The following is a 25277-nucleotide window of genomic DNA, read 5'->3' as shown; positions in this document are numbered from 1 at the left end:
TTTAAAATAAAAATGTAGTTGATTAATTTTGGGTTGTTGAAATAGCCGGTAGGATTTGTCTTGTTCACATTTTTTAAGAGATCGTGGGAAAAGAACAGGGGAGCATTTTCTGGAGGTGCGGAATGAAGGAGATTTGGAAACAGACAATGAACGTTGGAGAAGAACAGAGTGAAACACTCACAGAACCCATATGGAAGGACAGATAAAGTAAAACGCTCACAGAACCCATTTGAAGGTCAGATACTGATGTTGGGAAATCATGCAGACAATGGCTTCACAGAGAATGTGCAGATAACTTTTAGTTAGCTAGTTAACTCATGAAATTGGAGAAAGTTCAACGTTTTTTTCCTTGTAAGTCGCGTAAAAATTTTCGTTTCAGGGACGGATTTGTCGGCGCATAACAATTTCAATAGCTTGAGTAAACGAAGAGAAGCAATAGTGAACTCCAGTGATTATGTGCACGACATAGACTAATATTTATACATGCGATGGACATTCTGTAAAATTTTATTTTATATTTTGCAGCCTGGGAAAAGTACACGCTCAGGACAACAAATACTTTTCTGGGTCTTCAATTCCTTTATCTGTTTTAGATGCTTTAATGCAGAAAGAGGGTATCAAAATAAAACCAACAAAATGAGTTTGAAAAACAGTTCCCGCTGGTACAATCTCAGCTTAACTTTGTTCCACACACTTGTGTATCAGCTGGTTACGTATGCAGTATGAAAATAAATAAAACAAAATATACAGAACTAATACAGCAGTGGAAATTCTAAAAAAACACAAATATTTGAATCCCCAACCCTGTACCTTATACACAACTTCAAAAATATAAAAAAATGCATCTCATCTTCACAGAGAGATGTACTCACTTTGGCACACACGTGCTTAACTTCCAGACACGTATAGGCCCAGACCCTGAAACGAGTTCTCCCCACTCACACTACGTGAACAGAGATTACCACATTCACATTACTCCGTTACATTCACATTCAGTTATGAAACAATAAAGTAAGACAAAATAAACTTTTACTATACATTGCCTATAGTTAAATTACTAGGAAGACTAACCTGCTAGGCGAGAAGGAACTTCTCACAACCACACCATCCAGTGCGGATACCTTACTTGCGAAAATCTAAAGCATCTAAAACATGTCAAATTACCAATTTTCTAGACCTACAAAAAGTATAAAGGAATTTATATGGCTATTATCAAATATTACTAACCTTTCCTCACCATACCTGGTAAAAGCAGCTCCCGGTACTCGATGTTTTTTTCTACAACTTTTCCACTCTTCGTTCTACTCCACACGCGCACAATGACGTCACCGTTTCTCTTACAGTCTCAGGCAGCTATCTTATCATTGCCAGGGTGAATACATAGCTGAACACTTAACAATAAAAATAATATTCAATGGTCACCTGGTTACATATATAGTATTATTGTGTTTGTTACAGTTTAAATTTTTGTCAAAACAATGTTGATCTAAGTTTATACTGGAAGGAGTTCAATTATTATTTTCTGGTGAACATTAAACATTTCCCTTCACTGAGATCATCTTAATCTGCTTTACTTTGTATCTCCAATATTTTTTTATTTTCTTATTCAATCATGTGTATCACAAAAATCTATGTGGCTACATGCAATTTTCCTCCCTCATTACACATACTGTTACTTCCTCAAAAATATAACCACGTTTGTGAATTGCAACCTTCTCGTGATAACCTCAAGGTGATTACCCTTGATTCATCCCAATCATTCGAAAAGCTGATATTACCACAACAAACTTAACACTGACTGCCTTATAGCTCTCTGATCTATTTCATTCTCCCTTCTGAAAGAGTGGTGCTAAATCAGCAAACCTTCAGTTGCCTTTCAATCAGAGATCAATGGAAAATGATAGTCAGTGTTCCCTTGCTTAATCTTGGTCTAGATGTTGTTCCACTTTTACAGAAGCCAAACATCTTAATTTTTTCCTCTCTCTTTCTCCCCCCCGCCATCTCTCTCCCTCTTCCTTTCCCCATCCCACTCCCCGTCTCTCCCCCCGTCTCTCCCTATCACTCTCCCCTTTTCTCTCTCTGTCTCTCTCCCCGTCTCTCTCCCTGTCTCTCTCCCCGTCTCTCTCTCCCTCTTCCTCTCCCCATCTCTCTCCCCGTCTTTCTCCCTGTCTCTCTCCCCATCTCTCCCCATCTCTCTCCCCGTCTCTCTCCCCGTCTCTCCCTGTCTCTCTCCCCGTCTCTCTCCCCGTTTCTCTCCCCGTCTCTCCCCGTCTCTCTCCCCGTCTCTCTCCCCGTCTCTCTACCTGTCTCTCTACCTGTCTCTCTCCCCGTCTCTCCCTGTCTCTCTCCCTGTCACTCTCCCCATCTCTCCCCGTCTCTCTCCCTGTCTCTCACCCCGTCACTCTCCCCATCACTCTCCCTATCTCCCCATCTCTCTCCCCATCTCCTTGTCTCTCTCCCCGTCTCCCTGTCTCTCCCCCTTTCCCCATCTCTCTCCCTCCATCTCTCTCCCTGTCACTCTCCCCGTCTCTCCCCCCCGTCTCTCTCCTCATCTCTCCCCATCTCTCTCCCCGTCTCTCTCCCCGTCTCTCACCCCATCTCTCTCCCCGTCTCTCTCCCTGTCTCTCTCCCCGTCTCTCTCCTCGTCTCTCTCCCCCGTCTCTCTCCTCGTCTCTCTCCCCGTCTCTCTCCGTCTCTCTTCCCGTCTCTCTCCTCGTCTCTCTCCCCGTCTCTCCCCATCTCTCTCTCCCCGTCTCTCTCCATCTCTCTTCCCGTCTCTCTCCTCATCTCTCTCCCCGTCTCTCTCCGTCTCTCTTCCCGTCTCTCTCCTTGTCTCTCTCCCCGTCTCTCTCCGTCTCTCCCCGTCTCTCTCCATCTCTCTCCGTTTCTCTCCCCGTCTCTCTCCCTCCTCTCTCCGTCTCTCCCCGTCTCTCTCCCCGTCTCTCTCTCCCCGTCTCTCTCCCTGTCTCTCCCAGTCTCTCCCCGTCTCTCTCCCCATCTCTCTCACCGTCTCTCTCCCCGCCTCTCTCCCCATCACTCTCCCCATCTCTCCCCGTCTCTCTCCCCGTCTCTCTCCCCGTCACTCTCCCCATCTCTCTCCCCGTCTCTCTCCCTGTCTCTCTCCCCGTCTCTCTCCGTCTGTCTCCCCATCTCTCCCTGTCTCTCTCCCTGTCACTCTCCCCGTCTCTCCCCCCGTCTCTCTCCTCATCTCTCCCTGTCTCTCTCCTCGTCTCTCTCCGTCTCTCTCCGTCTCTCCCCATCTCTCTCCGTCTCTCTCCCCGTCTCTCTCTCCGTCACTCTCCCCGTCTCTCTCCCCGTCTCTCTCCCCATCACTCTCCCCATCTCCCCATCTCTCTCCCCGTCTCCCTGTCTCTCTCCCCATCACTCTCCCCATCTCCCTGTCTCTCTCCCCCTTTCCCCATCTCCCCATCTCTCTCCCCGTCTCCCTGTCTCTCTCCCCGTCACTCTCCCCATCTCCCTGTCTCTCTCCCCCTTTCCCCATCTCTCTCCCTCTACCTCTCCATCTGTCTCCCTGTCACTCTCCCCGTCTCTCCCCCATCTCTCTCCTCATCTCTCCCCGTCTCTCCCCCCGTCTCTCCCCCCATCTCTCTCCTCATCTCTCCCCGTCTCTCCCCCCCGTCTCTCTCCTCATCTCTCCCCGTCTCTCTCTCCATCTCTCTCCCCACCTCTCTCCCGATCTCTCACCCCATCTCTCTCCCCGTCTCTCTCCCCGTCTCTCTCCATCTCTCTCCGTCTCTCTCCGTCTCTCTCCGTCTCTCCTTGTCTCTCTCCTCATCTCTCTCCCTCTTCCTCTCCCCGTCTCTCTTCCTGTCTCTCTCCCCGTCTCTCTCCCCATCACTCTCCCCATCTCTCTCCCCGTCTCTCTCCCCGTCTCCCTGTCTCTCTCCCTGTCACTCTCCCCGTCTCCCCGTCTCTCTCCCCCTTTCCCCATCTCTCTCCCTCTACCTCTCCGTCTCTCTCCCTGTCACTCTCCTCATCTCTCCCCTCGTCTCTCCCCGTCTCTCTCCCCATCTCTCTCCCTCTTCCTCTCCCCGTCTCTCTCCCCGTCTCTCACCCCGTCTCTCTCCATCTGTCTCCCCGTCTTTCTCCCGTCTCTCTCCCCCTCTCTCCCCGTCTCTCTCCCTGTCTCCCTCCCCGTCTCTCTCCCCGTCTCTCTCTCCGTCTGTCTCCCTGTCTCTCTCCCCGTCTCTCTCTCCGTCTCTCTCTCTGTCTGTCTCCCCGTCTCCCTCCCCGTCTCTCTCCCCGTCTCTCTCTCCATCTGTCTCCCCGTCTCTCTCCTCGTCTCTCTCTCCCCGTCTGTCTCCCCATCTCTCTCCCTGTCTCTCTCCCTGTCTCTCCCTGTCTCCCTCCCTGTCTCTCTTCCCGTCTCTCTCCCCACCTCTCCCCGTCTCTCCCCGTGTCTCTCCCCGTCTGTCTCTCCGTCTCTCTCTCCGTCTCTCTCCCCGTCTCTCTCCCCGTCTGTCTCTCCATCTCTCTCTCCGTCTCTCTCCCCGTCTCTCTCCCCGTCTCTCTCCCCGTCTCTCCCCCCTCACTCTCTCTGTCTCTCTCCCCGTCTCTCCCCTTGTCTGTCTCCCCGTCTGTCTCCTTGTCTCTCCCCATCTCTCTCCTCGTCTCTCTCCCCGTCTCTTTCCCCGTCTCTCTCCCCCTCTCTCTCCATGTCTCTGCCCGTCTCTTTCCATCCTGTCTTATTCTTTACAGTTCTTCTCCATTATTACCGATGCCTATCTCATTGCCCTCGTTCATGACGACAGGTGAAAAGTGTTCAGATCTTTGCTGTGGTGAGCCTCGCAGCACGTGCACTCTGCGTGAACACAAGAGATTGCGGATGCTGGAATCTGGAGAGACAAACAGTCTGCTGGAGAAACCTCAGCTGGCGAAGCTGCTTCCTGGAACAATCTGACAGGTACTTTGTATTTGGTGATACATCCAGATATTATGTTTATTTATTCACCTTATCATATCTCACAACACGTGTCCAAGTACATCACTCAAAGTATGATTTCTACATCCAAACCTTTAGCAATGGTATTCTATATTTGAACTGTCCTCTCGATATTTATGGACTTTTCTGGTACTTGGAGCATCCTGTGTTTGTGTTCTGAGTTACCTTGTACTCATTCCATCTCATAGATTTTGTGCTTATGTCGCTCAATATTCTGTCAGATTTGGTATTAAATTCTACACGTCCATCCAATTGAATGAATATGCAAATCTTTTCTCAAATCCTGAACTACATCCCGCGGGTCACAGCCATTCCTAACTTGGCACAATCTACAAATGTGATAATGTGCTTTTGGATTCAGAAAGCAGATCGCTGATGTGAATGAGAGTCAGAGGTTTGAGCGATGGTCTCTGTGGGATTGCACTCAGACCTCTCCTTCACATTCTCTGATTCCTAATCCCTCATCCAGTAACGTGCTGTGCCCTCAGTTCCCAAGGGCTCAGTTTAATTATAAGTCAATCATGCAAAAAGACTTCAGGCAGTCTGAATTGCATTTCATCAAAGGGAATTTGATAGTCCACTTCATCAGTGACATCACTGTGCTTTTACAGATGGGAAGTACAGAAAGAAAGACTAAACACAAGAAATTCTGCAGGTGCTGAAAATCCAAAGCACCACACACAAAATGCTGGAGGAACTCAGCAGGTCAGGCAGCATCCATGGAAATGAACAAACAGACAATGTTTCAGGCCGAGACTCTTCTTCAGGACTGGAAAAAGAAAGAAAGACTAAACATTTGCAATTTGTCTCGCTCTTGTCAAATCACTTGATGTGACTTTTACATCTGTGAGAAGTGATTAACAACTTCCTCTTTAAATTACTCTTATTGAGTAATCCCTGTGCAGGCTTACTTTCCGTGCTCTTGAGAACAATTCCCATTATATTTCAAGGTGAGGAGGTCAGTTTAGTATATAGACAATTGCCCAGAACTCTCCCTACTTGCACATTGGTATCACAATGAAAAAGGGACTGTAATTGTACATCTCCCTTGCCGACATCCGGCCAGTCCAAAGCTCTTTTAATAAATCATCAACAATGAGCTATGGGGATCTCAGTTGTAGAAAGTCCATCAAACATAAACATGAGAATGGTAAATTTTTTTGTTTTAATGCAGAATAAATCCTTTATCCTCCACCATACCATACCATACTCTAGCATATCATCAATATAAAACATAGAAGATTTTACATTCACTCGAGAGGAGCCTTATCCCAAAAGAAGTACCTCAGACGGTAGTGAACTCCCTCAGCACCAGATTGAAATGTCAGCCTGGATTTTGTGGTTGAACATCAGGAACTGAACTTGAGTCCAACATTTTTGGCCCCTTGAGCAATGACACCCCGTTCATGTCTTGTAACTGGGATGATGGATTTGTCCTGTGAGGAGAGATTAGACAGAAGACCCCTACAGTCCAGAGAGTTTTGGTCTGTGACCTACAGAGTTCCGGAGAATGTGTGTGACCTTATTCAAACGAAAGAGGCTTCACAGGATCGATGTTGGGATGTCCTTCACTCGTGGGATGTCGAGAACAAGGGGAGACACAAGAGGCTACGGATACTGGATTCTGGAGCATTGACAATGTGCTGGAAGACCTCAGTGGGTTGAACAGCATCTAGTAAGAAACTGTCAACATTTTGGTTTGAAACCCTGCATCAGGACTGGGGGATATAATTACAGGAAGAATGGGATATGATAAGGAGTTAACCACATAAAACTGATGCACATAGAAATTTCTCCTCTCAGAAGCTGGAGAATCCCAATAATTCTCTGCCCCAAGGGCGGTGGCAAGCCAGATCATTGGATATTTTTCGGTTGGAGAGAGATAAATATTTGAAAGATTGAGGAATTGAGGGCTGTAAGGGACTGACACAGAAGAGGAGTTGAGGCCAGCACACAGTAGATCAGCGAAGATCAAATTAAATGGTGGAATAAACTTGAGGCACCTGGGTGACTTACTTTGGTTCCTACACTCTTGAGCTCTTGATAACACTTCAAACACGGATTCCCAGCACTGCCACGGTGGCTGCTGTTTACAGGGAATTAGGGAGGGACGAGCAATTGAAGTTTAGCCCCGAAAACTTTGAATTTCTCAAATTCTGCATCTATATTAACCTCCTGTAGTGTGACAATTCTTTCTTATAACTGCCGCAAACTTGCTGTGTGTTGACACAGCAGGAAGTTGAAACCGGAACCAGCAGCAGCTAAACTGGCTTCAAAGCTGCTGGTGAAAAACTATCAAGCCATGGACAGTGAGAAATCAGAGCAAAGTAAAGGAATTTCACAAAAAAAATCATGGTGACCAAGATAAGGCTTTAAACAAGCAACAATCACAAAAACATACATCTTTCTCAATGACAATATAAGCTATCATTAAGATATCCTCAGGACCTGAATAGATTCATTAAAATTTCCATTTCTATGCCTCAGGTCAGCCTAAAAAATCACAGCCTTGACTGACTATTTTTATCAACAACGATTGAAATTCAAGCACCTACATTTTAATTTGTTTGTAGTCATGTACCCAACATTTACTCTACTGGCCTGAATTCTGGCCTTTTCATTGTTATTGTCCTTCATATTTTCATTCATTCTCTCTCCTCTCTCTCTCTCTTTCTCTCTCTCTCTCTCCCCCTCCCCTTCTCTCTCTCCCTCCCCCTCCTTCTCCCTTTCTCTCTCTCCCTCTCTCACTCTCTGTCTCCTTTTCCCTCTCTGTCTCTATCTCTATCTCCTTTTCCCCTCTCTCCCTACCCCTCTCTCTTCCTCTCTCTCCCTCGCTCCCTCCCTCTCACCTTCTCCTCCCCCTCTCCCTGCCCCTCTCCCTCCCTCTCCCTTTCTCTCTCTCTTTGTCTCTATCTCTCTCTCCCTCTCTCTCCTCTTGCTCTGTGTCTTTATTTCTATCTCTCTGTCTCTCTTTCTTCCTCTCTCTCTCCCTCTCTTCCCCCTCCCTCCCCTCTCTCACTCTCTCTCTCTTCTCTCTCTCTCTCTCTCTCTCTCTCTCTCTCTCTCTCTCTCTCTCTCCCTCACCCCCATTGATACTGAGAGAAGTTTGGAGACGACTCAGTGCTGAGAGCAGTTCATTTGCTTTTTGAAGCAACCAGAAATCTGCAGTAACACCACACAGTTACTCTGACAGCATGAAGAATTAGTTATCGTCACCCTTGAAAGCTTAATTCCTTGTTTTTATGCCTTGTTTTATGTCCCCATGCCTGATAACACAGAAACTGGTAAACAGCCCATCACTGGAAGTAACACCAGATTAACTGTTTGCAGCATCTGTTAACGTGTCCAGCTGACTGTTTGGAGATACTGTGGAATCTTCAGACTGAGGGATGGGATGTGTGGGATTTAATGTGGAGGGTTTGGTGGTTTGTGCAAATGTGTAGATTATCGCTGGTAAAGGATATCAATGTTCTCAGAGGCCAGTTGCAGCTCACTGACTCTGAGGTCTGATTTAAACGTCTTTGGCTGTTGAATCGTATCCACTCCGGAGGGACGGATTAACAATCTGAGTCGTGGGGTCTTTGGAGTTTAGCAATATTTTCAATATTAAGGGGCTTCACTGCCTCTTTCTGTCCTCCTGTGACGCTGAACATCATCCACAGTGATCGTGTGGCAACCAAGCCAATGTCTTCACCAAACAGATGTCTTCACCAAACAGATGTCTTCACCAGGCAGATGTCTTCACCAGGCAGATGTCTTCATCAGGCAGATGTCTTCACCGAGCAGATGTCCTCACCAGGCAGATGTCCTCACCAGGCAGATGTCTTCACCGAGCAGATGTCTTCACCAGGCAGATGTCTTCACCGAGCAGATGTTTTCACCAAACAGATGTCTTCACCAGGCAGATGTCTTCACCAGGCAGATGTCTTCATCAGGCAGTTGTCTTCACCGAGCAGATGTCTTCACCAAACAGATGTCTTCACCGAGCAGATGTCTTCACCAGGCAGATGTCTTCACCAAACAGATGTCTTCACCAGGCAGATGTCCTCACCAGGCAGATGTCTTCACCAGGCAGATGTCTTCACCCGGCAGATGTCCTCACCAGGCAGATATCCTCACCAGGCAGATGTCTTCACCAAACAGATGTCTTCACCAGGCAGATGTCTTCACCAAACAGATGTCTTCACCAGGCAGATGTCTTCACCAGGCAGATGTCCTCACCAGGCAGATGTCCTCACCAAACAGATGTCTTCACCAGGCAGATGTCTTCACCAAACAGATGTCTTCACCGAGCAGATGTCTTCACCAAACAGATGTCTTCACCGAGCAGATGTCTTCACCAGGCAGATGTCTTCACCAAACAGATGTCTTCACCAGGCAGATGTCCTCACCAGGCAGATGTCTTCACCAGGCAGATGTCTTCACCAGGCAGATGTCCTCACCAGGCAGATATCCTCACCAGGCAGATGTCTTCACCAAACAGATGTCTTCACCAGGCAGATGTCTTCACCAAACAGATGTCTTCACCAGGCAGATGTCTTCACCAGGCAGATGTCCTCACCAGGCAGATGTCCTCACCAAACAGATGTCTTCACCAGGCAGATGTCTTCACCAAACAGATGTCTTCACCGGGCAGATGTCTTCACCAAACAGATGTCTTCACCAGGCAGATGTCTTCACCAGGCAGATGTCTTCACCAAACAGATGTCCTCACCAGGCAGATGTCCTCACCAGGCAGATGTCTTCACCAGGCAGATGTCTTCACCAAACAGATGTCTTCACCAGGCAGATGTCCTCACCAGGCAGATGTCTTCACCAGGCAGATGTCTTCACCGAGCAGATGTCTTCACCAGGCAGATGTCTTCACCAGGCAGATGTCCTCACCAGGCAGATGTCTTCACCAGGCAGATATCCTCACCAGGCAGATGTCTTCACCAAACAGATGTCTTCACCAGGCAGATGTCTACACCGAGCAGATGTCTTCACCAGGCAGATGTCTTCACCAAACAGATGTCTTCACCAGGCAGATGTCTTCACCAGGCAGATGTCCTCACCAGGCAGATGTCCTCACCAAACAGATGTCTTCACCAGGCAGATGTCTTCACCAAACAGATGTCTTCACCGGGCAGATGTCTTCACCAAACAGATGTCTTCACCAGGCAGATGTCTTCACCAGGCAGATGTCTTCACCAAACAGATGTCCTCACCAGGCAGATGTCCTCACCAGGCAGATGTCTTCACCAGGCAGATGTCTTCACCAAACAGATGTCTTCACCAGGCAGATGTCCTCACCAGGCAGATGTCTTCACCAGGCAGATGTCTTCACCGAGCAGATGTCTTCACCAGGCAGATGTCCTCACCAGGCAGATGTCTTCACCAGGCAGATGTCTTCACCAGGCAGATGTCTTCACCAAACAGATGTCTTCACCAGGCAGATGTCTTCACCGAGTAGATGTCTTCACCAGGCAGATGTCTTCACCAGGCAGATGTCCTCACCAGGCAGATGTCTTCATCAGGCAGATGTCTTCACCAGGCAGATGTCCTCACCAGGCAGATGTCTTCACCAGGCAGATGTCTTCATCAGGCAGATGTCTTCACCAGGCAGGTGTCTTCACTGAGCAGATGTCTTCACCAGGCAGATGTCTTCACCAAGCAGATGTGCTCCAATCCACCACGTAGCCACGGGGAAGGCATAGTGCAGATGTGCATCAATTTCCTCGGTGTTTGCTTGACGCTTTCATCTCATACTTCTGATATATAAATTATATATCCTTACAACGTTCAGCCCAAACAGTCTATACTGATTTACAGACTATTCCCTTGAATCCTATTCCCCCCTTTAACCTGTTACCTCCCATGTGCCAACTAACTCCACCCGAATTCTCTTACTCCCCCGTACATTGGAGATAACTTACTGTAACCAGTTCTCTGACTGGCTGCCACATCTTTGGGAGGTGGAGAGAAATCAGAGCTCCCGGGAAAGGGAAACTCACGTGGTCACTGGGAGAACTGGCAAACTCCAGCCAGACAGCAGCAGAAATCAGAATTAAATCCAGGTCACTAGAGCTGTGCTTCTGCACCAGAACTTGCAGGGCAATTGTGCCACCCTTGTTCTTCCAACACAAGTGGATTGACGGGGTAATTGATAGGTGTCAAAGGTCACTGATAATACCCGCGTACGAACAGCCCGAGGAATCCCCAGTAAGACTGTGACGGGTCTGTTAGCACCAACTGTGTTCAAATTGACTGAACCTAGTAGCCTGAGGACAGTCCTGGTGACCAGAGGAATGGTAAAGGAGGTTGGTCTTGGCCCAGGGTTTTCTGGTGATTTAGAGCTATCCTTCAATACTTGGCAGTCATGGTCTGTGGAATGAGTGTGTTTTGGTGCCCGATATTATGTAGTCAGCAGGCCATGATGTTTCAGAAGGAACAGGGTGCTGAGTATGCTTGACCCAAAGACGAGGAGGTGTTGGAGGAAGACACAACTCCAATGCAAAGCACACAGGTATTCTGGGTATCAGGGCCTCCGTGTAGCTGGAAGGTTCAGCTCATCTGGAAGGCGGCCAGTGCGTGAGTGGGCCAGTGAAGGAGTGGAGTTTTGAGGCTTTGACTCGAAAGATTCTGGCAGTTTTGGTAGTTGGTCTGTGCAATCAAGTCAATCAAGATTTGAATATATCAGCAGAAAGCCATTAATTAGACAATCAAGATTTGAATAGCTCAGACTCAGCAGAAAGCAGCTGATTAGGCAGTCAAGGTCAGGTGACCAAACATTTTGAAAAGCTCAAACAGATAAACAGAGGGATAGCTCAAGCAAAGCGGCCAGTGAGCGAGTGGAGGTTTCAGGCTTTGACTCCAGAGGCTTCAACGAGAAGAGGCGGAGGACAAGCTAGCTCATAGTTAGTCTTTACAATGTCTCCTGAAATGGTGATGTGCCTCTCATGTGAGATGTGGCAGTTTTGGGGGAAGGCCCTTCTCCTACAGAGTCACATCTGCCAGAAGTGCATACGGCTGGGTAATCTGGAAGACCGTGTAAGGAATCTGGAGCAGCAGCTGGATGACCTTCGACTCATAAGGGAGAATGAGGCAGTCATAGATGAGAGCTACAGGGAGGTAGTCACACCTAGGCAGTCGGAAGCTGATCGTTGGGTGACAGTCAGAGGGGGGAAAGCGAAGGTGAGCAGACAGGTAGTGCAGAGCACCCCTGTAGCCATTCCCCTGAATAATAAGTTTACCATCCTGGATACTGTTGGCGGGGACGACCGACCAAGTGTGAGCCACGATGGCAGGGCCTCCGGCGCTGAGTCTGACCCTGTGGTGCAGAAGGGTGGGACGGAGAAGAGGAGAGCTGTCGTCATTGGAGACTCTATAGTCAGGGGAGCAGACAGGAGATTTTGTGGACGTGAGAAGGACACCCGCATGGTTTGTTGCGTCCCGGGTGCCAGGGTCCAGGATATCTCTGACCGGGTGCACGACATCCTGGTACGAGAGGGAAAGCAACCAGAAGTCGTGATACATGTTGGGACCAATGACATAGGCAGGAAGAGGGATCAGGTCCTGAAGTGTGAGTTTCGGGAATTAGGCAGAAGACTGAAGAACAGGACCTCAAGGGTGACGTTCTTAGGATTGCTGCCAGTGCTACGTGACAGAGATGGTAAGAATTGGAGGAGATGGCAGTTGAATGCGTGGCTGAGGATTTGGTGCAGGGAGCAGGGTTTTAGATTTTTAGATCATTGGGATCTTTTCTGGGGAAGGTGGGACCTGTACAGATTGGATGGGTTGCACCTGAACTCGAGGGGGAGCAATATCCTTGCAGGTAGGTTTGCTAGCATGGTTCGGGAGGGTTTAAACTAATTTGCGAAGGGGATGGGACCCAGAGCAATAGAGCAGTGAAAGAAGTGCATGGAGTAAAGCCAGATCTAATATACAGAGAGGCTTTGAGGAAAGAGAAGCAGAATAAACAGTGTAAAGACAGTAAGGTAGAAGGGCTGAAATGTGTGCACCTCAATGCAAGAAGCAACAGAAATAAAGGTGATGAACTGAGAGCTTGGATACATACACGGAATTATGATGTAGTGGCCATTACAGAGACTTGGCTGGCACCAGGGCAGGAATGGATTCTCAATATTCCTGAATTTCAGTGCTTTAAAAGGGATAGAGAGGGCGGAAGAAGGGGAGGAGGGGTGGCATTACTGGTCAGGGATACTATTACAGCTACAGAAAGGGTGGGTAATGTAGCAGGATCCTCTTTTGAGTCAATATGGGTGGAAGTCAGGAACAGGAAGGGAGCAGTTACTCTACTGGGGGTATTCTATAAGCCCCCTGGTAGCAGCAGAGATACAGAGGAGCAGATTGGGAGGCAGATTTCGGAAAGGTGCAAAAATAACAGGGTTGTTATCATGGGTGACTTTATCTTCCCTAATATTGATTGGCACCTGATTAGTTCCAAGGGTTTAGATGGGGCAGAATTTGTTAAGTGTGTCCAGGATGGATTCCTGTCACAGTATGTGGACAGGCCGACCAGGGGGAATGTCATACTAGATCTAGTACTAGGTAATGAACCGGGTCAGGTCACAGATCTCTCAGTGGGTGAGCATCTGGGGCACAGTGACCACTGCTCCCTGGCCTTTAGCATTATCATGGAAAAGGATAGAATCAAAGAGGACAGGAAAATTTTTAATTGGAGAAGGGCAAATTATGAGGCTATAAGGCTAGAACTTGCGGGTGTGAATTGGAATGATGTTTTTGCAGGGAAATGTACTATGGACATGTGGTCGATGTTTAGAGATCTCTTGCGGGATGTAAGGGATAAATTTGTCCCGGTGAGGAAGATAAAGAATGGTAGGGTGAAGGAACCATGGGTGACGTGAGGTGGAAAATCTAGTCAGGTGGAAGAAGGCAGCATACATGAGGTTTAGGAAGCAAGGATCAGATGGGTCTATTGAGGAATATAGAGAAGCAAGAAAGGAGCTTAAGAAGGGGCTGAGAAGAGCAAGAAGGGGGCATGAGAAGGCCTTGGCGAGTAGGGTAAAGGAAAACCCCAAGGCATTCTTCAGTTATGTGAAGAAAAAAAGGATGACAGGAGTGAAGGTAGGACCGATTAGAGATAAAGGTGGGAAGATGTGCCTGGAGGCTGTGGAAGTGAGCGAGGTCCTCAATGAATATTTCTCTTCGGTATTCACCAATGAGAGGGAACTTGATGATGGTGAGGACAATATGAGTGAGGTTGATGTTCTGGAGCATGTTGATATTAAGGGAGAGTAGGTGTTGGAGTTGTTAAAATACATTAGGACAGATAAGTCCCCGGGGCCTGACGGAATATTCCCCAGGCTGCTCCACGAGGCGAGAGAAGAGATTGCTGGGCCTCTGGCTAGGATCTTTATGTCCTCGTTGTCCACGGGAATGGTACCGGAGGATTGGAGGGAGGAGAATGTTGTTCCCTTGTTCAAAAAAAGTAGTAGGGATAGTCCAGGTAATTATAGACCAGTGCGCCTTACGTCTGTGGTGGGAAAGCTGTTGGAAAAGATTCTTAGAGATAAGATCTATAGGCATTTAGAGAATCATGGTCTGATCAGAGACAGCCAGCATGGCTTTGTGAAGAGCAGATCGTGTCTAACAAGCCTGATAGAGTTCTTTGAGGAGGTGACCAGGCATATAGATGAGGGTAGTGCAATGGATGTGATCTATATGGATTTTAGTAAGGCATTTGACAAGGTTCCACACCGTAGGTTTATTCAGAAAATTAGGAGGCATGGGATCCAGGGAAGTTTGGCCAGGTGGATTCAGAATTGGCTTGCCTGCAGAAGGCAGAGGGTGGTGGTGGAGGGAGTACATTCAGATTGGAGGATTGTGACTAGTGGTGTCCCACAAGGATCTGTTCTGGGACCTCTACTTTTCATGATTTTTATTAACGACCTGGATGTGGGGGTAGAAGGGTGGGTTGGCAAGTTTGCAGATGACACAAGGGTTGGTGGTGTTGTAGATAGTGTAGAGGATTGTCAAAGATTGCAGAGAGACATTGATAGGATGCAGAAGTGGGCTGAGAAGTGGCAGATGGAGTTCAACCCGGAGAAGTGTGAGGTGTTACACTTTGGAAGGACAAACTCCAAGGCAGAGTACAAAGTAAATGGCAGGATACTTGGTAGTGTGGAGGAGCAGAGGGATCTGGGGGTACATGTCCACAGATCCCTGAAAGTTGCCTCACGGGTGGATAGGGTAGTTAAGAAAGCTTATGGGGTGTTGGCTTTCATAAGTCGAAGGATAGAGTTTAAGAGTCGCAATGTAATGATGCAGCTCTATAAAACTCTGGTTAGGCCACACTTGGAGTACTGTGTCCAGTTCTGGTCACCTCACTATAGGAAGGATGTGGAAGCATTGGAAAGGGTACAGAGGAGATTTACCAGGATGCTGCCTGGTTTAGAAAGTATGCATTATGATCAGAGATTAAGGGAGCTAGGGCTATGCTCTTTGGAGAGAAGGAGAATGAGAGGAGACATGATAGAGGTGTATAAGATAATAAGAGGAATAGATAGAATAGATAGCCAGCGCCTCTTCCCCAGGACACCACTGCTCAATACAAGAGGACATGGCTTTAAGGTAAGGGGTGGGAAGTTCAAGAGGAATATTAGAGGAAGGTTTTTCACTCAGAGAGTGGTTGGTGCGTGGAATGCACTGCCTGAGTCAGTGGTGGAGGCAGATACACTAGTGAAGCTTAAGAGACTACTAGACAGGTATATGGAAGAATCTAAGGTAGGGGCTTATATGGGAGGCAGGGGTTTGAGGGTTGGCACAACACTGTGGGCCGAAGGGCCTGTACTGTGCTGTACTATTCTATGTTCTATGTTCTATATGTTCTATCCAATTTCAGGCTAAGTTTAATTTTCCAAAGCTTCACTTTCCACCTCCAGTCCCACTGACACAAGGCATTGTTGACGTATCACCCATCAGTGCCAGTGCAGAGGAAAACTGCAGTTAAACAGTGAGCTGACACCAGACATCAAGACCAGTGTGAAGGAAAAAAAATCACACACTGCTAAACCTGGAACTTAAGAATGAAACGTTTAATGGTTGTCCCATCCGTGGACCCAGTGCAGGTACACAACTGTAGTCTTACATTTCCTTCTGTCTCAGGAGGGCCAGTCAAGCTGCTCGGGCACACACTCTCATGATGGGGAAAACCTGGCCCTTGTCCAAGTTGTTCCCACGTGCATCTGTACAGGAGTAGACTCAGCCATTGAGTCATAGAGAAGTACAGCACAGGAACAGGCCCTTCAGCCCATCTAGTCCATGCCAAACTATTTAAACTGCCGACTCCCATAGCCCTCCACACACCTACTATGTATGTACTTATCCAAACTTCGCTTAAACGTTCAAATGAAGCTCACGTGCACCACTGGTGTTGGGACCTCATTCCACACTCTCATGACCCTGTGAGTGAAGAGGTTTCCCCCTCATACTCCCCTTAAACTTTTCACCTTTCACCCTTAACCCAACCTCAGTGTGAAAAGAGGGAGGATGTCGGGTACATACTTTAGGGGACAGTGAGTGACCGGCATGTGGACTGAATGGAGTTACTGTGCCATCTGTACCTTCATCGGGAACAGCTTTGTGATCACCGCTGTAATGAGTTCAACTGCCTGCTGCTTCATCCAGATTCAAAAGGATTTGGCCATATTCGAAGGAGACTCGCTGGCCTACCACAATGGGTGCACCATGGAAAAGAGTCTCCATGCATGGCAGAAAACATTCTCCTACATCAAACCCAACTGCAGAGTGTTGACTTTCAAACCACTTTTGACAGTGAAAGTTTGGCTGGACCTCAGCATGTACACAGGAAAAACTTTTCTCTGAATAATTCTTCTTTTGTAGAGGGAACAAAAATAAAGAGTCTCTTCCAAGTGAGCCAACACTGGACAGGGCTGCAGTCTCCGATCTCCACTCCCAAGCCAACACCACACTGCTGTTCTGTTGTGACCCATGTGTCACCAGGAAAATCTCCAAATGATTGCCTACCTAGAGATATTGGAGGCTCAGTATCGCCTTTGATTAAAAATCAATCAACTAAAATTAGTTCAATGGTTAAAAATGGGGGTTTTAAACATTTAAAACACAAAAATATTTCAGTAAATTTTAATCTTAAAACTGGCACTACCCTCCAGCTGGGCAATTGCTCCGTTGCATTAGGATGAACGGATGGGCAGTTCCAGTGCCAGGTCTGACCTCATACAGGCTCAGTGGGATCAGCTCAGATTCCACGTCGGAGCAACGAGGAGGAGCCAGGAAGCGCGGGCAGAAAGCTCGAACATTCTGCTTCACGTGGGAACCATGAACTTACAGTTATAGAATGACACAGCATGGACACAGGCCATTCAGCCCCTCATTCCGTTTCTGACCATCACTACATATATACACTAATACTATATCAATACCAATTTATTCTCCTCACTTTCCCAGCAAATACCCCACATTCAACCACACAGCTACAAGCAATATATATTTGCCAATTAATGTACCAGCACACGTCCTGTGGGAGGAATCCGGATCACCCAAGGAAATCTGCACAGTCAACAGGAAAACATTCAAACTCCACACAGACCGTACTGGAGCTCAGGTCCGTACCGCAACTCAGGGTCGTTCTGGAACTCAGGATCGAATTGCAACTCTGGATAGTTCCGGAACTCAGGATCAAACCCGGAGCTCAGTATCAAACCGGAACTCAGGATCGAACTGGAGCTCAGGATCATTCTGGCACTCAGGATCGAACCAGAGTTCAGGATCGAACTGGAACTCTGGATAGTTCCGGAACTCAGGATTGAACCGGAACTGAGCATCAAACTGGAGTTCAGGATTGTTCCGGAGCTCAGGACCAAACCGGAACTGAGAATTGAACCAGAGCTCAGGATCGTTCCGGAACTCAGGATCGAACCGGCGTTCAGGATCGAACTGGAACTCTGGATGTTCCGGAACTCAGGATTGAACCGGAGCTCAGTATCAAACCGGAACTCAGGATTGAACCGGCGTTCAGGATCGAACTGGAACTCTGAATAGTTCCGGAACTGAGGATCGAACCAGAGTTCAGGATCGTTCCGGAGCTCAGGATCCAACCGGAACTGAGGATGGAACTGGAGTTTAGGATCGTTCCGGAGCTCAGGATTGAACCGGAAGTGAGGATCAAACCAGAGATTTTGGGCCTGGGGGCAGCAGCTTTACCAGTTGTGGAATTTTATTGCACCACAATCAGAGAAATGCCAGAGGTTAATTGCACTCCTGTTGATTCCACCCAGTTCACATGATTCTGGGCTGCCCCAGCTTACAGATTTGGACATAACTCCTGTGTCCAAGATGTGACCTGACTGTGCAGGTGTCCCTTTTCTGCCAATCCAGTTATCCCCTTCTGTATGAGTGGGGTAATTAAAGAGCAGAATGTAAAACAGTGCTGCATCCTCTCCGGCAGGTTTCACTTTATCCGATCATAGTCACAGGGTCACTGGTGTCAAAATGTTTGCTGTGATGCGTCTAGTGTGTTAGTGTAGAGAGCAGTGCTTGTCACTCTCATTGTCAGCTTCCACCACTGGCTAGCAGTCTCGCTGGAACGGAGAGCTGAATGTGTCAGTCTCTCCCCGTCAGTACACAGCCTCTCCAACAGCAAGCCTCATGCAGTGCCTCCTCGCTGGAACGGAGAGCTGAATGTGTCAGTCTCTCCCTGTCAGTACACAGCCTCTCCAACAGCAAGCCTCATGCAGTGCCTCCTCGCTGGAACGGAGAGCTGAATGTGTAAGTCTTTCCCTGTCAGTACACAGCCTCTCCAACAGCAAGCCTCATGCAGTGCCTCCTCGCTGGAACGGAGAGCTGAATGTGTCAGTCTCTCCCAGTCAGTACACAGCATCTCCAACAGCAAGCCTCATGCAGTGCCTCCTCGCTGGAATGGAGAGCTGAATGTGTCAGTCTCTCCCTGTCAGTACATAGCCTTTCCAACAGCAAGTCTCATGCAGTGCCTCCTCGCTGGCGACACATAGAAACTGAACTCCCTTCGGACCCAGGCTGAACTACAGAGGACGGGGAGGAGGTCTAGCCCCTGCACACATAGCACGCAGATCCCCAGCGATGGGTAAATAACCCCTCTGTCCTGTGGGTAGCCTTGGGAGAGTCGAAGGCTACAGGAGTAAACCCAGACAGCAAATCCGGATCAGAGGCTCCTGAGACGGCTGGACATCATTGAACATCATTCCGGCAGCTCCTGCAGCCAAGCTGGTGACAAACGTACGACTTCATAAGCCTCGCTTTGGACTACACTGGTGAGGCCGAGAGGGGGATCTTGACGACTGGGCATCTCAGGATCTCCATACCTTCTGCCCAGGCTTGTGATGATGATCAATATCACCCACTGTTCTTCGAGACAAACTGTTACCAAACCCCACTGGTGGTTACACCAACTTCTCAGCTGACTTGCTGCTTAAAGTTCCCATCATAAAATTAGGAGCAAATAAATAATTTTAAAGCAACAAATACATTACTAACAGGTCAGGTCAGATATAAATTATCTTACGTTATGATGAAAAAGGAGGTCATTCATCCCACTGTGTTGATACTAGTTCTCATTGTCCTGTTTCCCTGTAACATATTCTCTCTCAAATGCCCGGTCCTTTAAAACTGACTTTTTTGCTGGAGACAAAAACACAAGTTTCTATATCTGTACGGGAATACTGAATATCCAGTGAGACATAAAAACACAAGTCTCTATATCTGTACGGGAACACTGAATATCTAGTGCAGGTACCAGAGAGACATAAAATTACACATCTCTTTGTACAGCACGTGGATTTGGACTCTAGATCTTTCAGTGGCCTGATGAAATCCTTTCATAGATCTACCACATGGGATTATTGAGTAAAACCATAAGACCATAAGACAAAGGAACAGAAGTAGGCCATTCGGCCCATCGAGTCTGCTCCGCCATTTTATCATGAGCTGATCCATTTTATCCTATTTAGTCCCACTGCCCCGCCTTCTCACCATAACCTTTGATGCCCTGGCTACTCAGATACCTATCAATCTCTGCCTTAAATACACCCAATGACTTGGCCTCCACTGCTGCCCGTGGCAACAAATTCCATAGATTCACCACCCTCTGACTAAAAAAATTTTTTCGCATTTCTGTTCTGAAAGGGCGCCCTTCAATCCTGAAGTCATACCCTCTCGTACTAGACTCCCCCATCATGGGAAACAACTTTGCCACATCCACTCTGTCCATGCCTTTTAACATTCGAAATGTTTCTATGAGGTCTCCCCTCATTCTTCTAAACTCCAAGGAATACAGTCCAAGAGCGGACAAACGTTCCTCATATGTTAACCCTCTCATTCCTGGAATCCTTCTAGTGAATCTTCTCTGTACCCTCTCCAACGTCAGCACATTCTTTCTTAAATAAGGACACCAAAACTGCCCACAGTACTCCAAGTGAGGTCTCACCAGCACCTTATAGAGCCTCAACATCACATCCCTGCTCCTATACTCTATTCCTCTAGAAATGAATGCCAACATTGCATTCGCCTTCTTCACTACCGACTCAACCTGGAGGTTAACTTTAAGGGAATCCTGTACGAGGACTCCTAAGTCCCGTTGCATTTCAGAACTTTGAATTCTTTCCCCATTTAAATAATAGTCTGCCCGTTTATTTTTTCTGCCAAAGTGCATAACCATACACTTTCCAACATTGTACTTCATTTGCCACTTCTCTGCCCATTCTTCCAATCTATCCAAGTCTCTCTGCAGACTCTCCGTTTCCTCAGCACTACCGGCCCCTCCACCTATCTTCGTATCGTCAGCAAACTTAGCCACAAAGCCATCTATTCCATAATCCAAATCGTTGATGTACAATGTAAAAAGAAGCGGCCCCAACACTGATCCCTGTGGAACACCACTGGTAACCGGCAGCCAACCAGAATAGGATCCCTTTATTCCCACTCTCTGTTTTCTGCCAATCAGCCAACGCTCTATCCACATATGTAACTTTCCTGTAATTCCATGGGCTCTTATCTTGTTAAGAAGCCTCATGTGTGGCACCTTGTCAAAGGCCTTCTGAAGATCCAAATATACAACATCCACTGCATCTCCCTTGTCTAGCCTACTGGTAATTTCCTCAAAAAATTATAATAGGTTTGTCAGGCAGGATTTTCCTTTAAGGAATCCATGCTGAGTTCTGCCTATCTTGTCATATGCCTCCAGGTACTCTGTAACCTCATCCTTGACAATCGACTCCAACAACTTCCCAACCACCGACGTCAAGCTAACAGGTCTATAATTTCCTTTTTGCTTCCTTGCCCCCTTCTTAAATAGCGGAGTGACATTTGCAATCTTCCAGCCTTCCAGTCTTCCGGAACCATGCCAGAATCTATTGACTTTTGAAAGATCATCGCTAATGCCTCTGCAATCTCCACAGCTACTTCCTTCAGAACACGAGCTTCAATTCACTCTGGCCACACAGTTGAGTTTGAGAAGATGAGAATTTCATGACAAGAACATGACAATCGTGCAGTTAGATGTCACCTCTTTCCTTCCACCCTCCCTCTAGTCCAGGGGATCCCGAACGTTTTTACACCATGGGCCAATACTATTAAACAAGGTTCCATGGACCCCAGGCTGGGAATCACTGATCTTGTCCCTATTCAATCTTCATCTTCCAGCAGATTCCATCATCGTCAGCCCTAGTCACCTCACCTACCACATCCCAGACTTTTCCGTCCTCCCATCCCCATCTGGTAATTCCCCTCTCGCCTGGATCCACCTATCACCTGCAATGCACAGAGTCCTGATAAAGGATCTCGGCCTGAAATACCAGCTGCTTATTCCTCTCCATGGATGCTGCCTGACCTGCTGAGTTCCTCCAACATGTTATGTGTGTTGCTCAGAGGTTTCCAGTATCTGCAGAATCTCTTGTGTAAATGATTTGCTGCTCCACCAATCATCTTCTAGCTCTTGTTCCATCCCTTCCTTCCACCTTTAGATACTTGTTATCTCCTCCTACCTCTCGGTCCAGATGAAGCGTGGCAATCTGAAATGTCGCCTATCCAGTTCCTTCCTTTGATGCTGCCTGACCTGCTGAGTTCCCCCAGCCGCGTATCCACAGTGGTGGATGTGGAGCCTCACAGGCCGGACCTGGTAACAAGGGCAAATGTTCTCCACTGAGGGATATTTGTGAGAAATCCAGTACTTAGATACTGATCGTTGCTGAGAGTAAATTTTAATGTCTCCAGATTGTTATAATTAGTGAATTTAAATCTTCCATTCCAACATAATGAATGGTCCATAATCTGAACATTCATTCCATCCCCATGTCCTGGGTCTTATGGAACATTTTAAAGGCAGAACAAGAATACTTTTGAGAGAGGGGTTCAGCACGCAGGTCAGCCAAGCCAAAGCACAGCTGCAGTTGGTGGAGCTGGTAACAATGGGAATGAGGAAGAGAGAACAAATCCTGGAGTGAGTTGTTTGCTGTTGTCAGCAGCCAATTGCTCTTTCTTGTAACAAAGTTCTGTGGGCATTCTGTCACATTCTGACAGCTTTTGGTGAGTCAAGTCCAAAGCTGCTTCATTCCTATTCATTTCTAAGCATTGTTAATAATCTAATAACCTTCTGAAACACTCTGAGACTAACGTTGCAGTGGAGTCATTACCTGATTTGGGTTACTTTGAAAAACTTCTATTCCACCAGACTTGAATGTGCAAATGAAAATTAATCATCATGCTTCACTAACATGACAAAAAGACCTGTGTTTTGTTCAAAATAATTAGCACTTTTGGTAAATTTATGTACCTGTCAGGGTGATTGATTGCTTCATCCAATAAATTTTCTGCAGCGAAATACACTCCACTATTTCAAGAACATTTCAGTACTGGTGCTAAACACTCGCCAGGCTGGGAGACAGGATCTAGCCAGGGTCCAGCAGCTTTAAAGTAATGCCCCTCTGGAGGTCTTTGTCCCTCTGGAGGACTTTGCCCCTCTGAAGGATTTTACCCCTTTGGATGACTTTACCCCTGTGGAGGACTTTGCCCCCAGAGGTCTTTGCCCCTCTGGAGGACTTTCCCTCTCTGGAGGTCTTTGCCCCCAGAGGTCTTTGCCCCTCTGGAGGACTTTGCCCTCTGGAGGACTTTGCCCCTCCGCCCACCACCCATACCTGCGGAAAGCAGACACATTCCTGCTCACTGGTCAGAAGCCTACCTCCCATCCAATGTTGAAATGACCTCATTGACCCATCCTACACTCTTTCTCCCGAGCTTCTGCCCAGGGAGATGCTCATTGTCTTTAACACAGAAGATACAGGGAACACACGACAGGTCAGACAGCATCTGCAGACAGACAATGTTAATGTTACGTCAGTTCAGGCAGAGTCTTTGACTTGAAATGTTAACTCTGATTCTCTTTCACAAATGCCTAGCATGCTGCTTCATTTGCAATGAAAGACTATTGAAGAACACAATAAAAGTCTTTTTGCAAAAACAAGTGCTTACAATCCAATGAGGAAGTGAGTTTTGAATAATAATGCCTAAGACCCTTTAGACTTACCTGAGCACCCTTGGGTTACTGGAGAAACTAATTTGTTACAGATTTGGTATTTTCCACCTCTTTCTGCAGTTAGAAGGAGACTACAGGGCCAAAGATCAGCCAAGCTTTGGGGTGAGACCCTACAATAATTTCTTTCCTTGACAGACTAACACTACCATAGTTAATGGTCTTGATGGCAGAAGTATCCTGAGGTTAATAGCTACTCCTCACATTGAACCACCTCCTCTGGAGTGCTAGACTCCTCACATTGAACCACCTCCTCTGAGTGTCAGACCCTCATGTTCAACCATCTCCTCTGGAGTGCTAGGTCCAGTATTTTTCTCAAAATGGGTGCCTGATGCTGAAGGTAATTGTTTCAAAGAGCTGACAGATGTTGAATTCCATCATAAAGCTCAGTAGCTGTTTGATTATGAAAGTGAGCTGGCGGCTGCAGAGTATCCTCATTAACAACACTGATTCTCTTGATGAACTAGTGAAGGTTGCAGGAACAACTGGTGGGGAGTAAACAGTTTTCCGTGGGAAGGACACAATAATTCCCAGGTTTGCAGGCAGATGTGTGCAGGGATGGAGATGGCCTGAACAGTTGTGCCATTTCATTAATGAATAATTCCTTCATATGTACGTAGATAAATCTGCAGTGTGGCTGCAGACAGGGAATATGCTTACCACATCTTGACCTTTGTATCGTCAAGGACAATGGGTGGGTCGGAACAGAGTCATGGAGACTGAAGGGCGCAAAGTAAGAATTGTTTAATTTACTTTTCAGGATCTGAGCGTCACCAACAAGGTCTCTGAACCGAATAGCTGCTTATCTAGTTTAGGATTAACCTGGTCACTGGTCCTGAGTCCATTAACAATGGCAGATTTCTCACCTCCAATGACATTAACGTGCTTTTTTATGACAATCAGTTGTTTTGTACCATAATTACTAATAAGCAGTTTAAAAATGGAACCATTCATTGAGCTTAAATTAGATTTAGAGAATTATTAGCCCTGGCCTCTGCGGAAATTTGAATCTCAGGGTTGTATAGTCCATACACAGCTTGACAATAAATGTGCTTTGACTCTATCGTAACCGTTGCATCACCACTGAGAGTGAATGTACTGAAGGTCAGTCTTACAAAGGTTTCAAAGGTACATTTAATGTTACAGAATGTATACAATATACATCCTGAAATGCTTTTTCTTCGCAGCCATCCATGAAAACAGAGGAGTGCCCTGAAAGAATGAATAACAGTTAAATGTTAGAACCCCAATGTCCCCCCCAGCTCCCCTCCCTCCCGCGCATAAGCGGCAGCAAGCAACGATCCCCTCCGCCCACTAGCAAAACAAAAGCATCAGCACCAACCACTGAGCACTCAAGTGTGAGCAAAGCAACAGCAAAGACACAGACTTGCATTACTCCAAAGACTACTCATTCAACATACCACAGGCTCTCTCTCTCCCTAATAAGGGAGAAAGAGGTGCCTCCATTTCACAGTGAGAGGGAAGACATAATAAACAACTCGCAGGTTTACCATGTTAAAAGTCCATTGTGTCACTTTTTCCAAGCTCTGTGCCCAAAGATCTCAGGACTCTGGACACACAGCCATAGATCTTCCAGCTCCCACAACATACCGATCTCCTGCCGGGACACCGACCTTCAATCCCCCCGTTTCCAGAGCCACAAAATCTCGGACCTCCGAAGGTGAACAAAGCTCTTAGTTTGTGCCTTTGGCGTGTCGAATAACAGCCAGTCATGAAACCCCGAGAGCAGGT

This window comes from Mobula birostris, chromosome 25, assembly GCF_030028105.1.
Source record: "Mobula birostris isolate sMobBir1 chromosome 25, sMobBir1.hap1, whole genome shotgun sequence".
Classification (NCBI taxonomy): Eukaryota; Metazoa; Chordata; class Chondrichthyes; order Myliobatiformes; family Myliobatidae; genus Mobula; species Mobula birostris.
Note: the sequence above shows the minus strand (reverse complement) of the source record.